Here is a 25348-nt window from a genome sequence, read left to right as displayed (position 1 = left end):
AGGGCGAGAATGCACAGGAAAAGAGCAATTACCCCAAGACACTAATCATGACTGAGTCAAAGTAATGAAATGGGGTTTTTTCCCCCCCTACTTCCTGAATTGCTTCCAAAGTACTCCTATTATTTTTAGAAAATTAAAAAAAAAAAAAAAAGAACAGTTTAAAAATTGCTAAAATACTATCACCACCTTCTATATTGGTTAGGGTTTGTCTGGAGCTGTTTCTTAACGCTCCTCAACAGGGCCTCTTGAAACCGATTAGTCTTTGAAAAGACTTTTTTTTTTTTTAAGTTAATGACTATATCCCTAAGTACTTGGAAACAACTAGAGGAAAATAGAAGAGCCAGCTCAAGGAATACTGGGGAGAACCTTCAGAAGAGTCTGGAGAAGGAGCTTGGTAAAAAAAAAAAAAAAAAAAAAGGAAGAAAGAAAGAAAGATAGATAGATAGATAGATACTAGAACTGGAGGGGACTCGTCAATGCCCGAGAGTGTCAAACTGTTAACCGTAAGGCAGCAATTTGATATAATAAGGATCTACTGCATTTGGTGTGTGTCCTTTGACACATCCAGGAAAGCAAGTGCAAGGGGCAGTAATTAGCACATGCTGAAGTAACCGTCAGCAATGTCGATTTTCTTTTTCAAGTGATTATTAGCCTGATACTTCTGCTTGTTTATAGGAGGCTAGAGTATTATAAAATCACAAAGAAGTAAAAAAAAAAAAAAATTACCTCTCCCCCACGCTCAGAATGAGTAAATGATGGCTTTCAGACTGCCACTGTTTTGAGAACACAGTGCTGTGCCTCTAGAGCATGAAAGGAGAATTCAATTATTATGACATCATCACGGGCTGCAATCTGTAATGCAACAATTTCCAAATTATATTCTGTAGCACACCAGTCCCAAGAGCAGTTCCTTTAAGGAAAACAGGGAGGGGGTGAAATGAATCTGTCATACGTTGCATGCATGCCCTCTTTGACAGCTAGTAATTCCTTTAAAAGTCCCACAGCAGAGAGAGCTATTTTATCTGCATTTCCCAAACTTAACTGCTCAGGAGATCTCCTTCCCCACTATGGGGTAACTATTGTCATCAAGAAAAGTAATGTTTGGTAAAATCGAGTTTGACAAATGCTTGTGTGATGTTGGCAGATTTCATAGACTATTAGACCTTGGTTCAAATCCAATTTCTGCCACATACTAGCTGCAAGAATCTGAGTGAGTTATTCGAGCTTTCTTACTGGACCAAAGATTTTTAATTAATTAATTTATTTATTTTGTATGATTTTGGACCCCCTAAGATATAGTCAGAAACACAGAAAAATCTATTAAGGACAACGTCTTTTATATTTGGCAATTTCTAAGATTTTGTATCCACTCGTGTCTATGGAAGATACTAGTTTTGGGGCAACTGGGTGGCTCAGGTCATAATTTCAGTGTCCTAGGATCAAGCTCCATGTCTGACTCTGTACTCAGTGGGGAGTCTGCTGGCTATTCTCTCTCTCTCTCTCTCTCTCTCAAAAATAAATAAATATAAATAAATCTTAAAAAAAATAATGATACAAATTTTTATCCTAGCTCTTACTCCTCTTGGTCATGCTCCCCAGGCCCCAATAGTTATCTTGACCCCCCTTGTGTTTATTACTGACTTTGAAACACATTTCCAGGTATGCTCAGGGACTGTAAGGTCTGGGCACAAGGCTGGGGCAGAGCACCATAGGAAGTGTACCCATCCTCACAACAGAATGAAAGTGCAACAGCTAGAACCAGCAAGACAGTGTAATTCTAGAGCACGCTACAGCATATGTTTAACACTCTGCTCACTATAGGGGAGGAATGCTTAAGGAATATTGATACTGATCTGGATGGATCTTACAGAGTGGCTATGGAAGAGCAAAGCTGGACCTGAAAAATAATCTATTAATAACAGGCACAGCAGTGGTATCTAACTGCTGTTTTAATTTGTATTTCTCTAATATCAATGGTGAACAACTTTTCTTTTGTCACTCATACATCTCCTTTGGCAAAGTGTCTGTTCAAATCTTTGACCCTCCAGTTTTCATTGATTTATCTTATTATTTAGCAGTATGAGTTTCTTATATTTTCTTTCTATATATTCTTTATATATTCCTTTATTAAATATATATTTTTCAAATTCATTGTCATGGGCTATGGTTTGCCTTTTATTTCTCCTAACTGTATCTTTAGAAGAACATATTTTAAAATTTTGGTGAATTTACTTTACCTGTTTTCTTATTTGTCATCTGTGTCTCTACTGTTCTATTAAAGAACTCTTCCAAACCAAACTCTTTTAAACATTATCTTTTAGAAACTTGACCAGGCCAGAGGGTCTTTGGCTTTGTGCAGGACAGAATCAAACATGAGCCAGGAAGAAGTGAAAGCAGAGTTTATTGAAGAGCATAGGTGATAAAGTATAGCAGATGGAGTGTCTTGGAGACTCAGAAAGGAAAAGAGAGTAAGTCTCCTCATCCCTTGGGGTTAGAAGTTTATATTGGAAAAGGGGTCCCGGGTATGTGTTCCTTCAGGAATTCAGGGTTCAAACAAAGATGAGCGACAGGTGAATAATAGGTACTATTTCATAAATCACTAAAGATAGAGAGTATTGAGGTCAGCAAGGTTTGTTCAAAGCTCATGTCCTGGAACGTGTTTGGGATCCAGCTTTTCTTAGATGTTATCAGGTGTTTTGGGGCCTAGGATGAAACTAAGAGAATGATTAATGTCCTTGCTTCCCCCTTGGAGCAGGAACATATCTTCTTTGGTTTATTCAGATGCAAGGTGAAATACAGAACATAAGTACAAAGGTCCTAGCATAGAAACAGCAGAAATGAAGGGTTCCTAAAATGGAAAATTTCCCTATCTCAAATACTTGCACGTGATCCATTTCAAGTTAATTTTTATATATGGTGTGGGCTAGGATCAAAGTTTATATTTTCCATAAAAGATTCAGTGAAGACAATTCCCATAATAAAAGTGAAATCAGATACTAGGATAATGGCTGCAGGAAAGGTAATCTATCCAGTTTGGAGTAAAAGTATGCAGAGTTCTAGGAGTGATATTTCCAATAGCAAAATAACCAAAGTAATAGAACACCTAATGTATTTGACTATGTTGTCATAAGTTTTATGTTTTTGATAAAGAATTTAGAAGAATTGGGGCAGCTGGGTGGCTCAGTCATTAAGTGTCTATCTTTGGCTCCAGTCAACAAAGCCCTGCATTGGGCTCCCTGCTCAACGGGAAGCCTGCTTCTCCCTCTCCCACTCCCCCTGCTTGTGTTCCCTCTCTAGATGTCTCTCCTTGTCAAATAAATAAAATCTTAAAAAAAAAAAAAGAATTTAGAAGAATTAATATAGCTCCATAGAAAACTAAGCAAAAAAAAAAAAAAAAAAAAAAAAAGAAGAAGAAGAAGCAAAGATTAACTCTAGGAAAAACAAAAAGATTTTACAGGAAGAACTATATAAGGTAGTATGCTCTGTGACTCAAATATGTATGACATCATCTTAGTGCAATGAGTATTGATTAAACCACAAAACTGTCCTAGGATTATATTGGGTAAATGGAAAAAGAAAGGTACCAGTGTATGGGCAAGAGTGAGTAAATGTTTGTATGTGTCTGCTAAATCCTTCCTCCTGCAAAAGACTGCCAAGAGATATTGTCTGTTATTGAAAAAAAAATCAAGGAATAATAATAATATGAATGTGTGATTTAGAAAATAGAGACATAAATAGCAAAAACAGCAGTTAAAAAAAAGAATGGTTGTTAGGGAGTGGGCAGACATTGGGGTTTGGAAAAGGTGGGAAATGAAAGTGTCATCTTTTTATGTCTTGTGCTGTCTGAACTTTTAAAGCATATATATGAATAAAATTAACAGAGAAAATTTTAGAAAAAGCTTAGGAGCAAATGTAAATAGTGTGTTGAAAGCAACTTCGTATGTTTGTGTGTGTGTGTAATGTGAGGCAAGTTCTAATCTATTAGAAAGTTTCAAAAAAAATCTTAACAAAAATAGTTGGTAGTAAGGAAAATTCTTTACATCTTTTTCCATAAATGGAAGAAAACAGAGATAGATATAATATAAACCTAAAATAATGATCTACTGATGGCAAAACTGAGTGACAAAAGACTTAGCTAAACCCAAGTTCTAATATCTTAACTTGACATAGATTTCGTATGAAACGATGACAATATGCTGAGATTTGGTCTGTGCGCATTCACAATAAGCCTCCCTATTGTGTAGGGCTCAAAAGATCACTGGAATTTATTTTATTACTTCAGTATAACTTGGTGAAAATATTGGTCAATCAAGAAATCTAATATAGAAAATAACTTTTGATTTTTACTGGTGATAAAAATCTGTTCAATTTTTTCCTCATATTTGTAAATGCATATTTGTGACTTCTAGTAAAATTCTAAGGATCTAGCCCTAATTTTGAAGGAAACATTGTACATCAGAGAGGATTAATTATAGGTAAACAAAGATTTATTTTTAAAAGTTGATCTCTTGGGTGCCTGGGTGGCTCAGTGGGTTAAGTTGTTGCCTTCGGCTCAGGTCATGATCTCAGGGTCCTGGGATCGAGTCGCATGTCAGGCTCCTTGCTCAGAGGGGCATCTGCTTCTTCCTCTGCCTGCTCTGTCTGCTCTGTCTGCCACTCCCCCAGCTTATGCTCTCTGTCTTTCCAAGAAATAAATAAATATATTTTTTTAAAGTTGATCTTTTCAAATAGTTAATAAGACTTGAATTTACATTTGAAAAAGCTAGATAGCATCATTGACATATATAACATCAAAGGACTGAATAGATTAGAAGGTATAGATTCCTTCTATCATCACTCAAGCTATTGATCCTAAGTATCCATGGGATCCTTAGGAAAAAAAAAAATCAAATTTCATCATTTTTCATATTTGCAAATTATTTCTGAAGCTTTATAATGATGCTGATGCTAAAACCCATTTATATATATTTTTTAATTGCCTCTAATTATCTCCAACTTCAGTGTTGATTATTATGGTTTACTATTGATGTGTAAATAGTGGAAAGATGCCCCAAAATAAAGATCTGTAGAGACTTAGAAGTTTCTCCCAAACCTTCATCAGATTGTCTGAATCTCTTTCCTGAATATCTTCTATCTGGCCTCTTCTCTTCATATCCATTTTGAACATGTTAATTCAAGCTACCATCATGCCTTATTGCAACAAGTTTTCTTTTTTTAAAGATTTTATTTAGCAAGAGAGAGTGTGAGCATGGGAGGGGCAGAGAGAGACAGAATCTTAAGCAGACTCTACACTGAGCATGGGGCCTGAAATAAGTCTTGATCCCACAACCCTGATCATGACCTGAGCCAAAATCAAAAGTCACATGATTAACAAAATGAACCACCCTGGCGCTCCTTGCAGGAAGTTTTCTAACATGTTATTTACTTCAAAATTCATTACCTCACCTATAAAGGAAAAGCTTAGTTGTCTGCTTATTGTGTAGGGAAAAACCCAGTTCTTCACTACTATGCCTTTCCTCCCTTACTTATACAGAACACATACTTCACTTCTGTTCATTAAATATTGGGGTTTTATTTTCCCCCACACTAAGCAGTTCTCTGTGACACCAGCTAGGTATCTTATAATTTAACTTAATTCTGACTTTTTATTTATTTTTTTAAAGATTTTATTTATTTATTTGACAGAGAGAAATCACAAGTAGATGGAGAGGTAGGCAGAGAGAGAGAGAGGGAAGCAGGCTCCCTGCTAAGCAGAGAGCTCGATGCGGGACTCCATCCCAGGACCCTGAGATCATGACCTGAGCTGAAGGCAGCGGCTTAACCCACTGAGCCACCCAGGCGCCCTAATTCTGACTTTAGAAGAAAGTGCTGCAGGTTAACCTGGGGCTAAAAATTTCAAGATTCTTCTTATTTTTTTTAACTGTTTATTTTGTAAGAATGTTTTTGTTTTCTTTTTTTTCTAATTTCAAGCTTCTTAATTTTGACTCAGTCTTTGCATTGATCAGCCCCCAACCTGGAACCCACACAAAGTTGTCTCATAAGAACCAAAGATGTGGAGAGGAGTAAAGATTGCGGAGTAGTAGCAGACTGAGATGATATCAGGTCGCAGGAATTCAGCTAATTATCAAACCATTCTGAACACCTAAAACCCAACAGGAGATCAAAGAGAAGAATAGCAGCAATTTTAGAAACAGAAAATCAACCACTTTCTAAAAGGTAAGATGTGCAGAGAAGTAAATCCAAAGTGACCGAAAACAGACTGTGGGGGGAGGGGGTCAACACCCCGCAAGCAGCAGAGCAGTGAAGCATAAAATCCAAACATTTATAAGTCTGCTTCACTGAGAGACATCACTCCAAACTATGCAGGGGTGGAGCCCTCAGGTGGTCTCAGGTCCCGCGGGGTCACAGAAGGCTCAGGGGTATCTGAGCATGGCAGAGCTGACAGGTATCAGATCAAGGAAGCTGACTACAGAGACGGAGCCAAGAAGTGAGCTCTCAACTTGAGGTTATCTTAAACTGTGATCTGTGACACAGTCGGACCACTGTTTTTCAAGCAGGGACCCCACAAGTGGCAGATCCAGGGAAATTCACCCTCCTTCTCTGTAGGCAGGAATCTGTGGGTTTGGAGACTCTAAACAGGGCTGTGCTCCAGAGACAGAAACACTCGGTCACAGGCTGGGTGAGCTTGGAGTGCAGTTGGAGATCAGGGAGATGGGAGAGACTAACTGCCCTTCTCAAGGGTGCATTGAGAAGTAGGGCCCCAAGCTCTCAGTTCCTCAGGGCTGGAGACTGGGAGGCCGCCATTTTCATTCCCGTCCTCCAGAGCTCTGTGGAAAGTGCTCAGGGAACAAAAGCTTCCAGAGTGAGCCCGAGCAGATTACTTAGCTCGGCCCCTGGTGAGGGAAGAGCAATTCCACCTCGAGCAAAGACATTTGAGAATCACAACAGTAGGCCCCTCCTCTAGAAGGTCAGCAGAACATCCAGCCAAGATCAAGCTCACTGATCAAGGAGAACAGTGGAATTCCAGGGGAGGAGAAAGCAAAGCAGGAATTTATGGCTTCCTCTGCATGATTCTTTAGTCCTGCAAAGTTAGTTAATTTATATAATTTTATTTAATTCTTATTCTATTTCTTTTTAATTTTTCCTCTTTCCTCTTTTAATTTTTTTAACAAGTTTATCTTAACAATACCTTTCTAAAAAACAAAATCGTTTTTAAACCTTCATTATTATAGTCATATTTTATTCTTCATTGTATATAGCTTTATTTTTTGTATATATACAGGTTTTTTTCTTATTAAAAAATTTGGGGATACAATTTCTTCCAATAGATCAAAATATATCCTAAATCTAGCACAGGGCTTTGTTCTAGTCTCCAGACTGAGAAAATTCTTTCCACTTCCTTTTCCCAACAAACTTATAAATTCAAAAAAAAAAAGAATTTTTGTATTTCCATCCCTCCACTGTGTTTACTCTTATTTTGGTATATATATATAAGTTTTTCTTTCCTTAAAATTTTGGGAGGTAGTTTCTTCTAAGAGACCAAAATACACCCCAAATCAAGTGGGTGGCTTGTTCTATACATCAGTCTAATATATATACATATATATTTTTAATTTTTTAATTTATTTTTATCCCCCTCTTTCTTTCCCTGATTTGTAGTCTCCTCTGATTTGGTTAGCACACATTTCTCAAGGGTCTTTGCCACCCTTTTAGTATTTTACTCTCTCGTTCATATATTCTTATCTGGAAAAAATGACACGGCGGCAAAACTCACCACAAAAAAAAAAAAAAAAAAGAACAAGAAACACTACTGGAGGCTAGGGACATAATCAATATGGACATTGGTAATATGTCAGATCTAGAGTTCAGAATGACAGTTCTCAAGGTGTTAGCTGGGCTCAAAAAAGGCATGGAAGATATTAAAGAAAGCCTGTCTGGAGAAATAAAAGAAATAAAATCTAACCAAGTTGAAATTAAAAAAAAGCTATTAATGAGGTGCAATAAAAAATAGAAACTCTTACTGCTAGGATCAATGAGGAAGAAGAGAGAATTCATGATATAGAAGACCAAATGACAGAGAATAAAGAAGCTGAGCAAAAGAGAGACAAAGAATTACTGTGCCATGAGGGGAAAATTTGAGAGATAAGTGAAACCATAAGACAAAATAATATTAGAATTGGGATTTCAGAAGAAGAAGAAAGAGAAAGAGGGGCAGAAGGTATATTGGAGCAAATTATAGTAGAGAATTTCCCTAATATGACAAAAGGAACAAGTATAAAAATCCAGGAAGCACAGAGAACTCCCCTCAAAATCAATAACAGTCCACACCGCATCTTCTAATAGTGAAACTTACAAGTCTTAGTGACAAAGAGAAAATCCTGAGAGCAGTTCGGGACAAGAAGTCTGTAACATACAATGGTAAAAATATTAGATTGGCAGCAGAGTTATCCACAAAGACCTGGCAGGCCAGAAGGAACTGGCATGATATATTCAGAGCACAAAATGAGAAAAACATGCAGCCAAGAACACTATATCCAGCTAGGCAATCATTGAAAATAGGAGAGATAAAAATATCCCAGGACAAAACAAAACAAAACAAAAAAAAAAAAAAAAACACTAGAAGAATTTGTAAACACCAAACAAGCCCAAGAGGAAATATTGAAAGGGGTCCTCTAAGCAAAGAGAGAGCCTAAAAGTAGTAGACCAGAAAGGAACAGAGACAATATACAGTAACAGTCACCTTACAGGCAATACAATGGCACAAAAATCATATCTTTCAATGGTTAACCTGAATGTAAATGGGCTAAATGCATCAATCAAAAGACATAGAATATCTTAAAAAACAAAAACAACAACAACAACAAAAAATAAAAAACCATCAATATGTATCTATAAGAAATGCATTTTAGAACCAAAAACACCTCCAGATTTAAAGTGAGGGGGTGGAGAACAATTTACTGTGCTAATGGACATCAAAAGAAAGCTGGGGTAGTAATCCTTATATCAGATAAATTAGATTTTAAGCCAGTGACAATACAATAAGAAATGCAAAAGGACATTATATCATACTCAAAGGATCTGTCCAACAAGAAGAGCTAAAAATTTTAAATATCTATGCCCCTACCAAGGGAGCAGCCAACTATATAAACCAATTAATAACAAAATCAAAGAAACACATTGACAATAATACAATAATAGTAGGGGATTTTAACACCACCCCCTCACTGAAATGGACAGATCATCTAAGCAAAAGATAAACAAGAAAATAAAGGCTTTAAATGACACACTGGACAAGATGGAGATCACAGATCTATTCAGAACATTCCATCCCAAAGCAAAAGAATCCACATTCTTCTCTAGTGCACATGGAACATTCTCCAGAATAGATCACATCCTGGGTCACAAATCAGGTCTCAACTGGTACCAAAAGATTGGGAACATTCCCTTCATATTTTCAGACCACAATGCTCTGAAGGTAGAACTCAATCACAAGAGGAAACTTGGAAAGAACTCAAATACATGGAGGCTAAAGAGCATCCTACTAAAGAATTAATGAGTCAATCAGGAAATTAAAGAAGAACTGAAAAAAATTAATTAAAACAAATGAAAATGAAAACACAACTGTTCAAAATCTGTTGGACACAGCAAAGGTGGTGCTGAGAGGAAAGTATATAGCAATACAAGCCTTTCTCAAGAAAAAAGAAAGTTCTCAAGTACACAACCTAACACTACAGCTAAAGGAGCTCGAGAAAGAACAGCAAAGAAAGCCTAAACCCAGCAGAAGAGAAATCATAAAGAGCAGAGCAGAAATCAATGAAATAGAAACCAATAGAACAAATCAACAAAACTAGGAGCTGGTTCTTTGAAAGAATTAGTAATATTGGAAAAACTCCTGGCCAGAATCATCAAAAAGAAAAGAGAAAGGACCCAAATTAATAAAATCATGAATGAAAGGGGACAAATCCCAACCAACACCAAAGAAATACAAACAATTATAAGAACATTATGAGCCACTATATGCCAGATAATTTCACAATCAGAAGAAATGGATGAATTCTTAGAAACATATAAACTACCAAAACTGAATCAGAAAGAAATAGAAAACCTGAACAGACCCATAACCAATAAGGAGATTGAAGCAGACATCAAAAATCTCCCAACAAACAAGAGCCCAGGGCCAGACGGCTTCCCAGGGGAATTCTACCAAACATTTAAAAAAGGATTAATACCTATTCTCCTGAAACTGTTCCAAAAAATAGAAATGGAAGGAAAACTTCAAACTCATTTTATGTGGCCAGCATTACCTTGATCCCAAAAGCAGAGAAAGACCCATGCAGAAAGGAGAATTACAGACCAATATCCTTGATGAACACGGATATGAAAATTCTCACCAAAATACTAGCCAATAGGATCCAACAGTATATTAAAAGGATCGTTCACCACAATCAAGTGGGATTTATTCCAGGGAAGCAAGGTTAGTTCAACATCTGCAAATCAATCAATGTGATACAATACATTAATAAAAGATAGAACAAGAAACATATGACACTCTCAGTAGATGCTGAAAAAGCATTTGACAAAGTACAGCATCCTTTCTTGATCAAAACTCTTCAGAGTGTAGGGATAGAGGGTATATACCTCAATATTATCAAAGCCATCTATGAAAAACCCACAGCAAATATCATCCTCAATGGAGAAAAACTGAGAGCTTTTCCACTAAGGTCAGGAACATGGCAGGGATGTCCATTATCACCTCAGCTATTCAACATAGTACTAGATGTCCTAGCCTTAGCAATCAGACATCAAAAAGAAATTAAAGGCATCTGAATCAGCAAAGAGGGAGTCAAACTATCACTCTTTGCAGATGATATGATACTTTATATGGAAAACTCGAAAGACTCCACTCCATATCTGCTAGAACTTGTACAGGAATTCAGTAAAGTGTCAGGATATAAAATCAATGCACAGAAATCAGATGCACTTCTATACCAACAACAAGACAGAAGAAAGAGAAATTAAGGAGTTTATCCCACTTACAAATGCACCCAAAACCATATGATACCTAGGAATAAACCTAACCAAAGAGGCAAAGAATCTGTACTCAGAAAACAATAAAGTACTCATGAAATAAATTGAGGAAGACACAAAGAAATGGAGAAATGGAGAAATGTTCCATGCACATGGATTGAAAGAACAGATATTGTGAAAATGTCTATGCTACCTAAAGAAATCTACATGTTTAATGCAATCCATATCAAAATACCATCAATTTTTTTCAAAGAAATGGAACAAATAATTCTAAAATTTATATGGAACCAGAAAAGACCTTGAATAGCCTGAGGAGTGTTGAAAAAGAAAGTCAAATTTGGGGGCACCCCAGTTTCAGACTTCAAAAAGCTGTCATCATCAAGACAGTATGGTCCCGGCACAAAAACAGATACATAGATCAATGGAACAGAAGAGAGAACCCAGACATAGACCCTCAACTCTATGGTCAACTAATCTTTGACAAAGCAGGAAAGAATGTCCAATGGAAAAAAGAGAGTCTCTTTAAAAAATGGTGTTGGGAAAATTGGATAGCCATAGGCAGAAAAATGAACCTGAACCATTTCCCTACACCACATACAAATATAGACTACAAATGGATTAAAGACCTCAATATGAGTAAGGAATCCATCAAAATCCTTGAAAAGAACACAGGCAGCTATCTCTTCGACCTCAGTCACAGTAACTTCTTCCTAGAAACATTGCCAAAGCCAAGGGAAGTAAGGGCAAAAATGAACTTGACTTCATCAAGATCAAAAGCTTTAGCACACTAAAGGAAACAGTCAACAAAACCAAAAGACAGCTGACAGAATAGGAGAAGATATTTTTAAATGACATATCAGATGAAGGGCTATTATCCAAAATCTACAAAGAACTTATCAAACTCAATACCCAAAGAACAAATAATCCAATCAAAAAAATTGGGCAGAGGACATGAATAGACATTTCTGCAAAGAAGACATCCAGATGGCCAACAGACACATGAAAAAGTGCTCCACATCACTTGGCATCAGGGAAATACATATCAAAACCACAGTGAGATACCACTTACAACAGTCAGCATGGTTAAAATTAACAAGTCAGGAAACAACAGATGCTGGCAAGGATGTGGAGAAAGGGGAACCCTCCTACACTGTTGGTGGGAATGCAAGCTGGTGTAGCCATTCTGGAGAACATTATGGAGGTTCCTCAAAAAGTTGAAAATAGAGCTACCTTACAACCCAGCAATCACACTACAGGGTATTTACCCTAAAGATACAAATGTAGTGATTCAAAGGCGCAAGTGCATCCGAGTGTTTACAGCAGCAATGTCCACAATAGCCAAACTATGGATAGAACCTTGATGTCCATCAACAGATGAATGGATAAAAAAGGTGTGGTATATATTTAAAATGGAATACTATACAGCTATCAAATGAAATGAAATCTTGCCATTTGTAACAACAGGGAGGGAACTAGAGGGTTTTATGCTGAGCAAAATAAGTCAATCAGAGAAAGATAATTATCGTATGATCTCCCTGATATGAGGAATTTGAGAGGCAGGGTGGGGGGTTTGTGGGGTAAGGAAGGGAAAAATGAAACAAGATGGGATTGGGAGGAAGACAAACCATAAGAGACTCTTTATCTCACAAAACAAACAGTGTTGAGGGGTGGAGGGAAAACGGGGTAGTGGAGAGGGTGGTTGGGTTATGGACATTGGGGAGGGTATGTGCTATGGTGAGTGCTGTGAAGTGTAAGCCTGATGATTCACAGACCTGTATCCTTGGGGCTAATAATATATTATATTTTAGTAAAAATAAATAAATAAATAGAACAAAAGATGCTCCTAGTGCTCTCATAACTTAGGAATTAATCAGGGCTTTAGGGGCCCTGTATGTGATGGAGTCAAATATCAAATATTAGACAAGAGATGTCCCTAGCATTCTTATTTCTTACAAATACTCTTCAAATACTTACAAAGGTTTTATCTACTATCCTAAAGTAAAGCATTCTTAAGTGACCTTTCCTAAGCCAAAATGGTGTAAGGTGAAAAGCAGTTAGCATTAATTTATGGAAAAAAAATTTTAAATGCTCCCAAACCCTCTTTTAGGCTTTTTTGATAGTTGAGGACAAAGCTTGCTAACAGATCACAAAATAAATCAAGATAAAACAGATGTTCGCAGACATTCTAAAGCCATGGAGGCTTGATGCTGAGATGCTGAGCCTAGGTTCAGGGGAAGGAACTCGACAGAGCCACTCTTCCTGCTTGGGTACACATACCTGCAACATAACAATGAGAGCTATTTTCACTTTCTGCCCTTTTTTCATAAAAGCAAAAAATCTTCAAATTTCTTTAGGTTGGTGAAACAGGTACTAACATTTTTTGCAAAAGTGAAGTGGTGTAATACAAATGTTCAACAATTGAGGAATACCTATATAAGTGTTTTAGACTTCTGTGCCAGGAATGAGCGCCAGAGACATATATATATATATTCCCCCCCCAATATCCCATATTCACCCTTCTACCAGAGCGATAATTTTAGTATGAAAATCTAATCACATTGTCTCCTTCCTTAAAACTTTTAAAATACGTACACATATGCTTCTTTACTATCTCGTTTAGGACTCTGTAGACACAGGTCTTTATTTCTCCAGTCTCATCTCCCACCACACTCTTGCTCATACTAGCTACAGTAAACTTTTAACCATTCATTCTTACTATGTTTTCTTTGTACATGCTGTTCCTGCCTAGAATACTGTTCCCTTCCCTGTTCACAAAATAAACCACTCTCATCCTTCAGGGATCATCTTCACCGTTACCTCATTTGTATTAGTGGTGTGTTGGGATGAGGGCCTCTGTAACTAAAAAATAGTTTGGAAATGAGAGACTAATTCATTATTTGAACAGTTACTAAAATAAACTTGGGACAGCATCATGACTTCCCAAAGCATCCGTTTTCTCATCTATAAAGTTGGGATAATATCTACTTTACTGGATTGCTTTGAGAGTTAAAAATAATCATTGCTCAGCAGAGTTTCTGGCATATGGCATGGCTCAAAAAATGTAGTATATTATTTTTTTATGAAGACTCTAGTCTTGACAACATAATTCAGAACAAACAGGTTATTAAAATTGTAATCCGTTGTATTTGTTGATACAGAAGCTGTCCTGCTCTAACAAGACAGAAGTCAATTTCTCTCTTAAATCTAATCATCTTGTAAGGCATTCCAGGGTGTTTGGGAGAGTGTTAGCATGTTGAGAAGGCAGGATTCTTCCATCAGACATGTTTAGGTATTGTTCTTGTCTGAAAAGTCAAAAAGGACTTGCTACCACACCTATAATGCCACCCGTAGGAACACTTCCCATTTAAGGCCATGACTGAGAAGCTGCCATAAAGTATCACTTTATCAATCCACAGACCACAACTGAGACCTTGTTGGATGGCCATGGCCACCAGCAAAGAACTGTGAGAAATATATTCCTTTCGGAGGCAGCCATGTGCCAAACTAAAGGTTTACCATTACGGAAAGCACAAAGGAGAATGAAACATTAAGGGGACAGACAAGGGTTTTCTATGCACCTTCTGAATTCTAAGGCTTCAAGGTAAAATAATTTCCTCACTGGAATACGAGAGGGGAAGAAAAAAAAGATTAAAGTGGGGAGTTTAAGAAATGGGATGAGTACCCCCAAAAAATTGTTATTTAAAAATCTGAATACTAATCCCATATTTTTGCCAATACAAAATGAAAGACAATGAAACAACAGGATCCCTTTGAGCTAAAGGAGAAAAGGCTTCTAAGGCTCCTGGTCTCTAATCTCACTCACCCTTGTGGCACCTGAAATCCGGAGATGGTGATCACCTCACAAGGCACATAGTGACCTCCTGGCACACCTGGGGTTAAAGGTCAAGCTGTCTGCCTCTTTGTGCTTCCCACTTTGCCTTCACCAAATATTCAGGAAGGCTAGTTTCTCTCTCTCTCCCCTAGATAAGGTATCCGGTGAAAGACTAAATTAATAAATGAGATAAATGCATTTGTCTTCATATTTGTCATCACAAATGTCGTCATCATCATCATCACCATCCAACATATATGTAGTGAGTGCCTAGTAGGGGTCACACTGTGTTCTAGGGCTTATGGATATAAACAATGATCAAAACCAGACCCACACCCTTGACTATAGAGAACTCACCACCTCCCCATGAGGAGACACAAAACAGCAGAAGTAGTAAGAAATGTGTCCCGGTTAACAGGACAGTAAATAGCGCTGGGAAAAACAAAGCAGATAAAGGGATAGAACCTTATCAGGAGGAAGCCTGCAACTTTAAATCAAGGGGTCTGGGAAAGCCTCACTGAGGGCTGGTAAGTAAATACCTACTGGAAGTAAGGGAGCACGGCCCCTCAGCTATGTGGGAGCACAGAAACAGCAAACACAGACATCCTGCCCCAGGAGTGTGTCTGACCTTGAGGGACAGCCAGGAAGCCGATGTGACCAGAGCAGGGAGTGATGCCAGCCTGAGAAGAGATGACTTTGGAGCAAAAAGGAGGGGGGATGGGATGGGGATGGCCAGAGTGGAAACGGCCTCCTAGACCTTGTCAGGACTCTGGCTCTCTTTCTATGGAAGGGGCACCTTTAGAGGTTTTCAAGCAAGAAGTGGCATGATCTGATATTCACTTTAGCAGATTAATAATATTAATTAATATTAATGGAGCTTCAGCTTATGGAGTATGGTAGTTTCCTCCTTATCTGCAAGGGATACGTTCCAAGACCCACGCTGCATGCCCGAAACCAAGGACAGTACCAAACTCCATGTACACTGTTTTTCTCTATAGATCACATACTTTTGATAAAGTTTAATTTATAAATTAGGCATAGTAAGATATGAACAACAACGAATACTAAGATAGAACAATTATAACTGTAATAAAAGCTATGTGAATATGGTCTCTCTCTTCCTCAAAATACCTTATTGTACCATACATACCCTTCTTCTCATGATGAAGTGAGATGACAACATACCTCTATGATGAGATGAAGTGAGGTGAGTGACAGAGACACCATGGCACAGTGCTGGGCTACCATGGAGACTTTCCAACAATGGTCAGGAGGATCATCTGCTCCCAGACGGTGGTTGACCATGGGTAACTGAATCTGTAGAAAGCAAAACCATGGATAAGGAGGGACTACTGTCCTGAACTACTGTCCTCTGTTCCTGACAGTCTAATGAGAGCTTTATGAACATCACTTCATGTAGTTCTCATGGCCCTGCAAAATAGCTCATAATGTCCCCATTTTTATAGATGGACAAACTGAGTCTCACAAAGGTGGAATGTTCTCCGCTCATAAATGGCACTCTCAGGAGCTCATCTCAGGTACATCAGCTGCAAGATATTCGCGGTTATTCATATTATTTTATTGTGATCACTACTATGACAGCTCATTTGAAAGGTTTATGTTCTCTTGTCTCTCCATAAAATTGTTCCCTATTATATTCTGTCCATGGATCCCGAAAATGGATATAATATGAGGCATTCTACTGTGTCGTTATGAAGAGTAGTATTACTTATGATAGCAATTATTACTCATTAGCATTTGATGAAAACAAGCTCTGTGCCCCTGCACTCCTAATCTAAAGAGTGATCATAAATAACAAACCCTTGCAATTGGAGTAGAACTCCTAAAGGTGTTTCCTTTTTAATACCAGTAATGAGGCATTTAAATTAACAACTCATTTCCATAGTTACACGAGTTTTTCTCAGGTCTCTTGCCTCCCTTTCTTCCAAATCTCATCTTTTTTTTTTGAAGCCTTTCTCCATAGATGTTGACTTTTCTTATTTGCATTCTCTCTATGCATATGGCCCCTACCCAATGGTCAGGTGTAACATTTCCCATAGATGGGAGTGACAGTCACCAGTGGATATTCCAAATGTTGCTACTTTGTATTACTATCAACTCCCTCCTACCTGCAGATCAACACCTAGCTTTTGTGGGGTCCAGAGCAAGAGTACAAATGGAGGTTACATATCTTATGTCTACTTAGAAGTTTGAAATCAAGCTAACAAAACGGTTAAATCAGACATGCTCTGTAGGTCTACACTGATAACTATAAAAGTATATTTTTTTCAGTTCTTTAGAAAATTTTTATAAGCCCCCCTTTTTAGATTTTAAGCATGATCTTAATTTATACTCATTCTCAATGTTAGATAAGGAATGAAAAAAGTAAAATCAAATTATATGAAAAAGATACAAAATTTAATATATGTTATTAAAATGTACATGAAGTAAATGTAAAAATTTTAAAAATTAAAACTATTTTTCATATATATCTTCTAAAAAGCTATTTTATCTAAATAGTCAATGTTTAAATTTAAAAGGCAAAATATAAATTATGTAATTAGGGATATATTCACATGTTAATTATATTATAATACAAACAATGAATATATTAAATTATGTAAATTAGGCTGAATCTATTGTTTCCCTTTTAAAAAAATAATCAACTATAAATATTTTAGGAAACAAACTACTTACAATTCTAGCCCTCGATGTTCATCTAGTTACAAACATAAATATAGTCGATCTTCACTGTTTGCAGATTCCATATTTGCAGGCTACTTGGTGAAAATTTATTCATGACCTCAAAATCAGTATTGCTGCTATTTCAGTCAGCCCTAGGCAAACATACATATACCACCAAATAGTGATTACTTGAGCTATCTGAGATGCAAGTTCCAAGCTGGCATCCCTTTTGCTGTCTATGGTGATTTTGCCATTTAAAGGGGCCCCCAACCATAGTTCTGAAGTGCTGTCCCATGTTTGTAAGTCCAAAGAGGTCATGATTTGGCTACGTAGTCTCATATGTACCAGATGGGTTTTGTTCAGGCATGAGTAACAGTGTGTCTGGCAATGATTTCAATGTTAATGAATCAAGAATGCATATTAAATAAGGTGTCTTTAAACAGAAATATACATAAGCAAGATTATGTTGATCGGTTGACAGAAATATTCTCAGAGGTTCATGGTAACCTAACCCTGTATTTCACAAAGGAGTAATGATTCACTATTGGTTATTACAGTGTTCAAGGGAACATCATTCCTACAGAAGAATTTTCTAATTTTTGTCTTACCAGGCAAAAGTATGTAGGAGTTTCATGTGTTAAAGTAGATGTTGAATAAACATCCACCATGGCTTTTATGGAAATGAACTTTGGATTGTTTTAAAAAATTATACTATAAGACTCTTAGTTTGCCTTCCATTTAATTAAAGATAGCAGAATAAAGATTCTAGGTAAAGAGAGAAGAATAGAAGTTCATCATTCTGTGATAAAGTAAATAAAAATAGTAAAACTCAAGAAAAATTTTTTTATTAGTAGCTGTGAAACAAGAAAAGTGGTTCAGCCTCTTTCATAAATTTGAAAGTAGTAGCCAAGGAAAGAAAAAGAAGATTCTGCCAATTTTCTTAATACTAATATTACAGTCCAAAAGAAATACAGGAAACAAAATCTGGAAAAAATCATGAGGATTCCCAATACTGGCCCTTTATTTCAAGGGAAATAGGTTCTAACTATAGAATCCAGGAAGCAGTAGGAAAAATAAGTGCTTACCATTTCCAAGAAACCACTTTAAAGTGGTGCATTATCACAAACCCAGGTATCTCTACCTCCTGAAGTAAGATAAACCCCCAATTGGGGAGTAAGGTGGGACTAAATTGTAGTATACGGTATTTCACAAAGTATCAGTGTCTAGCTTTAATTCTCTTTTTCCATTGACCATACCACCACCTATAGTGTACTTCGGTTATAGGAAAGTGAACAGAGAGCAATATTCAACCTTACAGTTGTAGGTCAGAGGAGAATATAAATAACTGAGTTGAAGTAGAAAAAATTTCAAGGAGGATCCATCAAGAAAACATCAAAGCAGAGTTATTCTGGATAGAGTTGACCACACTGAAGAGAAATGGTTTAGATTTTCAAACATAACTGGGATGTACAGAGAAAATACAGCTTTGTTTTTTTTTTTTATTTTTTTCTAAAAATTTGTTTCTAAGCTGGTGATTCTTAAAATTATTCATGCAATGATTAGCCCGGGGAAGAGGAATTTAAAGCTTCATCTAAGAGAATAGATCTAAAAAGTTCTCATGGTAAGAAAAAAAATTATAATCTTCTATGGTGACTGATTTTTTTGTTTGTTTGTTTGTTTTGGGTTTTTTGTTGTTGTTGTTGTTTTATGATGACTGATCTTAATTAGACTTACTGTGGTGGTCATTTTGCAATATACACAAATATTGAATTATTACGTTGTACACTTGAAACTAATTGAATTTGTATGTCAATTACACCTAAATTTAAAAAACAAAAACAAACAAAACCTTCATCAGATCCAAGATTATAAGAGTCCCTTTCAGATAATGCTCAGTCTCTGTGATAAAAATCTCTCAGGTGGCCTCTCTCTTCCCATAAAAGGAGAAGGATATGTTTTCTTGAATGTATGATTGTAAAGTGGAGTCAAAATCCTCAAGCTTGACATTGTCTTGTGCTCTGGTTTATAGAGAATCTCTCTCATCCACCTTGGTATTGCTTGCCCCAGTGATGCTGGCAACTTCTTGAAGTTTATAGTTGGTGTCACCCATGATTTGGTATCTCTGCACTTCATCAAGAACTAGTACAAACAGATGCCTGATTTGGCCGCTATTTTAATGCCATCAGTGTCATTTCTTGGTCTGTTTCTATTGGTTAATTTTTCTTCTGACTATGGGTCATATTTTCTGCTTCTTTGAATGCTTTGTAATTTTTGACTGGATGCACACATTATGGATTTCACATGTTTGAGTGTTGAACTTCCGAAAATACTATTGGCCTTTTTTCCCTAGGATAAACAAATCTGAAATTCTTTCAAACCAGCTGAATCATGTTGAGATTTTTTTTTACAGATCTGTTATGACAGGTCCAGGGCAAATTTTAGTACATGACTAATTTGATCCATTATGAAGAAATGCTCTTCTGTCTAATCATGAGCTCTTTCCACGCTGGATGAGAACAGGAACCCTTCCAACCCTGTATGATCTTTGAGGGTTGTCCCACCTACATGTGCACATTGGTTCTCAAAGACTCAAGGGCAACCCACTGAAGATCTCTAGCATTTTCTATTCCTCTCTCTGTGAAGCTCTCTAGAGCTTTCTTTTCTGGTGACTGTCTACAAATTTTAGCTGCCTTGATCTCCTCAAACACCAAATTCTGTTTTCTTAACTTACCCAGACTACCAGGCTTTGTTCAGCTTCTCCCTCTCTGTGCTGTTGTTTAGGAAAATCCAGGTAACTCGGGCTTACCTTCTTTGTGTCCCTTCTCTCAGGAGTCTCTGTTTCCTGCAATGCCTGCTGTCCAATGTCTGAAAACAATTTCATATATTTTGCCTGCTTGCTTGAGCAGGAAATGTAAATTTGTTTCCTTGCTCTATCATAGCTAAAAGAGGAATTCAAGTGTTATTTCTAATTGTAGAGTGAAACTTAATGTTCTCTAGAAAATGAATTTCAGGCCTTGGTGGGCAGATGAGAGAAGTAATGTTTGTTTTGTGGTTGTTTTCTTTTCTTTGGTTGGGTTTTCCTACTTCCATAGAAATGGCAGACTATTCTGTTTTCCTATAAGACCCTTCTTGTTGTCACTTGTTTCTACTTCCTACAGTTACTAAAACATTCTATATGTATTGCTGATCATACTAGTATCTGAAATCAAATGGCTTACCATTTTTCCTTTAAATAAAAGAGATCTAAATGCTATAATTTGGGTCTATCTGGTCTCTCTCTCTCTCTCGGCAGGGGAGTGATATTTATTGATTGATAGGCTTCTGAAGTACCTTTGATAACAATTTTAAAAGAAAATGAATATGCCCGCCATTCTGAACATTCTATTTCAGAATAGACTGGGGCAGATAAAGCTTCTAGAAGTTATTCTGATGCAATCCACAGTTGGGAATTATTTATTTTCTTGGTTATCCTTTTAATGTTCTGTTGATCAGTGTTCTATTTTTCAGAACTATCTTCGAGTAGGAATTTCCATAAAATCATAAATGTTGAGATTAGTGACTACATAGTCGAAAAAAACTCCTCTTAGGGATCAAAGCACGATCACTTTTTATGTTTAGATCAAATTTTTTTTTGTTTTAATTTTGAAAATTAGCATGCCTATTGTAGAATGTTGACTAATTCTTTTTCCTGAATATTTGGGAACTAACCTTTCCCAGAACCGACTGGATAACAGAGTTTCTTTATGAAAATCTAGATTGCTAAACATTCTTCACTTACATAGCAGTTTTTCACTTAAAGAAAAAAAGGAATCATGGAGGCTTCCTTTAGTTTATGATCTCTCACCCAGGTAGTGATTGAGTGATACATTCATTTATTCATATGCAATATTGTAGGCACTGGGTTTGCTGCTGGATACAGATTCGACGGACAGCCAATCCTCTCTAGCAGATAGCCAGCAAATCAAGCAAGATCCAAGAGTTGTTAATGGAAGCTAAGAGAGTTAAACATGGCCCTAGTAAACGATATCATTTCTTATTAAAACAAAAGAAAAGTTCAATTTAAAAAGTCTGCTTTGATTCAACTTTGAATCAACTTTGATTCAGATAACTTTAGTGTAATTTAACACATTTTGGAGTCAAAATAAAGTTCTGTCAGTATGTGTAAATACAGCAATTGTACCTGCATCACCACAGATGTTTACTTTAGATCTTTTACAAAACTTCTAGACATGCACTTTTCTTTTTCCCTCAGCAGTCACAGAGATGTAATAATTGGAAGAAAAATATTCTGCAATTACAAGTTTAAGTCCTTCACCTCTGTGACAGATATCTGCTGTAGATAGGGTACTTGGAAGGTACAGGGAGATGCCATCTTAAGAATGTAAAACTAAGATTGCTCTCTGTTAAGCAACAGGCAGTCAAAAAGGTAAAGATATCTGGAAAAAAGAAACCTTAAAAAGACAAAAAGACTCACAGTCCAGGGAGTCCTCAATAATGATGGACTGGAGGTGCCTGGGTGGCTCAGTCGTTAAGTGTCTGCTTTCTGCTCAGGTCACGATCCCAGGGTCCTGGGATCGAGCCCCACATTGGGCTCCCTGCTCAGCTGGGAGTCCACTTTTCCCTCTGCTTGCTGCTCTCCCTGCTTGTGCACTCTCTCTCTCTGACAAATAAATAAATCTTTAAAAAAAAAAAAACGGATAGACTCTAATTTGTTTTTCTTCAAATATGTCAATCAGAAAAAGCGGCTAACTTGCCTCAAAAGATCTAATGAAAAATAAAGACCTCAGTGTCTTCGACAAACCCATCCAGGAAAAGAAAAAACCTTAGCAAGTTTTATAAGTAAGACTATTTTTTAATGAGATGAGTACATTAAGCTAGTAAACAATTTATTTAATTCTTTTTAATCTGATATGCTTCAAGCAGTACTCTGATCATAATTTAGTTTTACATATAGATGTGTCTACAGTGAGAGAATATGTGAATCATGTGGCCCCAAATATTTCTGATCCTTTGACAGTTTTCCTCATTATGAATGAATACATTAACATTATTTTTCAACAGGTAAGTTTCATGAGCTCAGCTGATATAAAACTTTGCCTGAAAATGGGTCCATTTTTCATGAGAAGACTAACGGAAGTTTCAGAGCCAAAAAGACTGAGAGGCAGACTTAGTAAATTCACCTAAGTAGATAATACACATCAGTCATTATGGCTTAACAATATTCATCTTTGTACACTCTTGAACTGCCACGTAGAATGGAAAATTTGTCTAACACAAGGGTTGAATTACATATAGCTCAGCCTGCCAGCCAATCTTTTACACCAGGAAATATAGCTAGACTCAGAGAGATGCCATTAATATATGTCACTTAAATGTTAATGGACAAGTACAATGTGGATGAACCTTGAAAACATCATGCTAAGAAAAAGAAACCAAATATAAAGGTCACATAGTATATGATTGCACTTATATGAAATGTCCAAAACAGGCAAACACATATTCACAAAAAGTAGATTGGTGTTTGCTAGAGTCTAGAGGAAAAGGGGTAGGGGAGAGCAGACTAATAGGTACAGAGTTTTGTGAAGGGTGCTGAAATGTTTTAGAATTATATAGTGTTGATGGTGGCACACCCTTATAAATATACTAAAAACCACTGAATTGAAGACCTCAGAAGGGTGAATTTTATGGTGTGTAAATTATGTCTCAATTTAAGAAATATTAATGGAGGTCATATTAAGGTCAATGAATTTCAAGTGACTCTTATTTTTAAAATTTGCATTTCTGTCTGGATTATTTACTTATTTTATAGTGAACAAAATCAGAACTGATAAAGCAGGTTTCATTAGAAAGAGGGAAAAGCTAGTTCAAACCAGGTCCCTTAGAAATTCTGGTATACATATTTGACCAATACCATATACAGCCTGGACAAGTAACTGTCAAAATTCCATTTCAGTTCTCTTCTGCTGGCACTGGTTCTTATCACACTAATCAGAAAGTTGTCTAAATTTTTGGTCTGCCCCCATATGGAATGGAAGATGCTGATGTATATATTTATATGGGATTACTAAAATTTAAGGACTAATTTAGCCACTGATTTCTTCAGTAAGTATTTTTTGAGCAGCTATTCTGTGACAAGAACTCTGTGAGATACAGAGATTAAAAAACAATATGAGCAACCACTAGGTTGCTAGTTCCTTAGGAACATGTTCCTTATAACAGGACTGGATCAGAAACTAGATTGGAAAACCTACTGAATAAACCTGTCACAGTTTTTGATAAAATTTTCTGATTTTAAGGTGAGTGTTAAGGGAGATGATTTCTTTTGTTTTGCTTCTCAACAGCCATCAGTTTATATAGACATTAGAAGTAGATGGGGGAGGTAAACCCATTGGTGACCTATTTATAATGAGAGGAAAATCTTCAGAGATGAGTTAGCATGTTCTGTGTTACTCACAGAAATCAAGATAATGATAACATTAGGAATGAACTAGCCATTTTCTGAACTTCACACACCTTGCTCCACACAGTTACAAGAGGCACCAAAGCAATAATCTTTGGCTGTGATTCTTTATCTACTTGGAGGTGTACAGAAACTCTTTGAAAATCTGATTGCTTTACCACCCACCTTTCTGAAAAATGCATATGGGAACATAAAAATTACATACATTTCAAGGAGTGTTATTTTCCTTGAAAACCATCCATGGATTCCAGAAGTATCACAGAGACCTTAAGAATAGTTCACTTATAAAAAGAATATCTTATTAATATAGATTATTCTTAATTCATCCAATCAATTAAATAAGTGATTATACATAAAATGCTTAGAATTGTATCTGGCTCATAGTAAGTATCCACTGAGTGTTAAGGAATTTTTTAAAAACTATTGTTCTATGTTGAGTTTCTCATATACTAGGCACTTTCTAAAGTGCTAGCTAACATTTTCTGGTTTTATTTTAGATCAGACACATATTTAATTTAGATACTGTAATGCTAACTGCTTTATAGATGAAGAAACTGAATGTATAGAAGTGATCTTGCCCAATGTTGGCAGGATTTGTATTCAAAGTTAGTACTTTACTCCTATTACCACTACTTCAATTCATTACCAATATTGTAGTGCTAATATTTGTACTCAAATCTGGTAACTCTGATTCCAGAACCCACCCTTTTATTTGCTATGATAGGCCACTGTTGGTTGGTTTCATACAATCTATTCAAAACTTGTCTGGGATGATTCACTTAAGATCACCAAGGTGAACACATATATTTTATAGGAATAATTTTGGTTAATATAAACCTAGATCAAAGCTAAAATCAGAGAGAGAGGAAAACTCTCTACTTGAAGTAAATGTCATAAATTTGCATTGGCAGGGCAGTGTGCTCTGACTGCTACCTTTCATAAAGTCAAGGAATAGATAAATTACCATACATTTTCTTTGTCAAATGAACTTTCACCCCTACTCACCTCACTAGAAAGGGCTGAATATTTCAATTTCTATAATTTTAATATGAAGAGTTCTAGGGCACACTGAAAAGGTAATAAGTTTGTGGCTGGAATGAGTCTTTGTACCTTGTTTTGCCTTATTAGGATATAAATCAAAGGTACTATAGTCTAAAACACTTAGTTAAGTCTCAGAGTTGGGCATTTAAAATCTAGAGAGATGGTTAGCATTCTTGTTTTCCCGAAGAGTCAAGACAAGCTTTTAAAATTTATCTAAGACATTCAGGTTTTGAATACTCCTGAGATGAAAAAGTTCCCGAATCTTAAATGCTGAGATATAGAGAGGGCAGGGAGTGGGGTGG

This window comes from Mustela nivalis, assembly GCF_964662115.1.
Source record: "Mustela nivalis genome assembly, chromosome: 17".
NCBI classification, from domain to species: Eukaryota; Metazoa; Chordata; class Mammalia; order Carnivora; family Mustelidae; genus Mustela; species Mustela nivalis.
The sequence above is the reverse complement of the archived record's forward strand: the minus strand, read 5'-3'. Positions refer to the sequence as shown.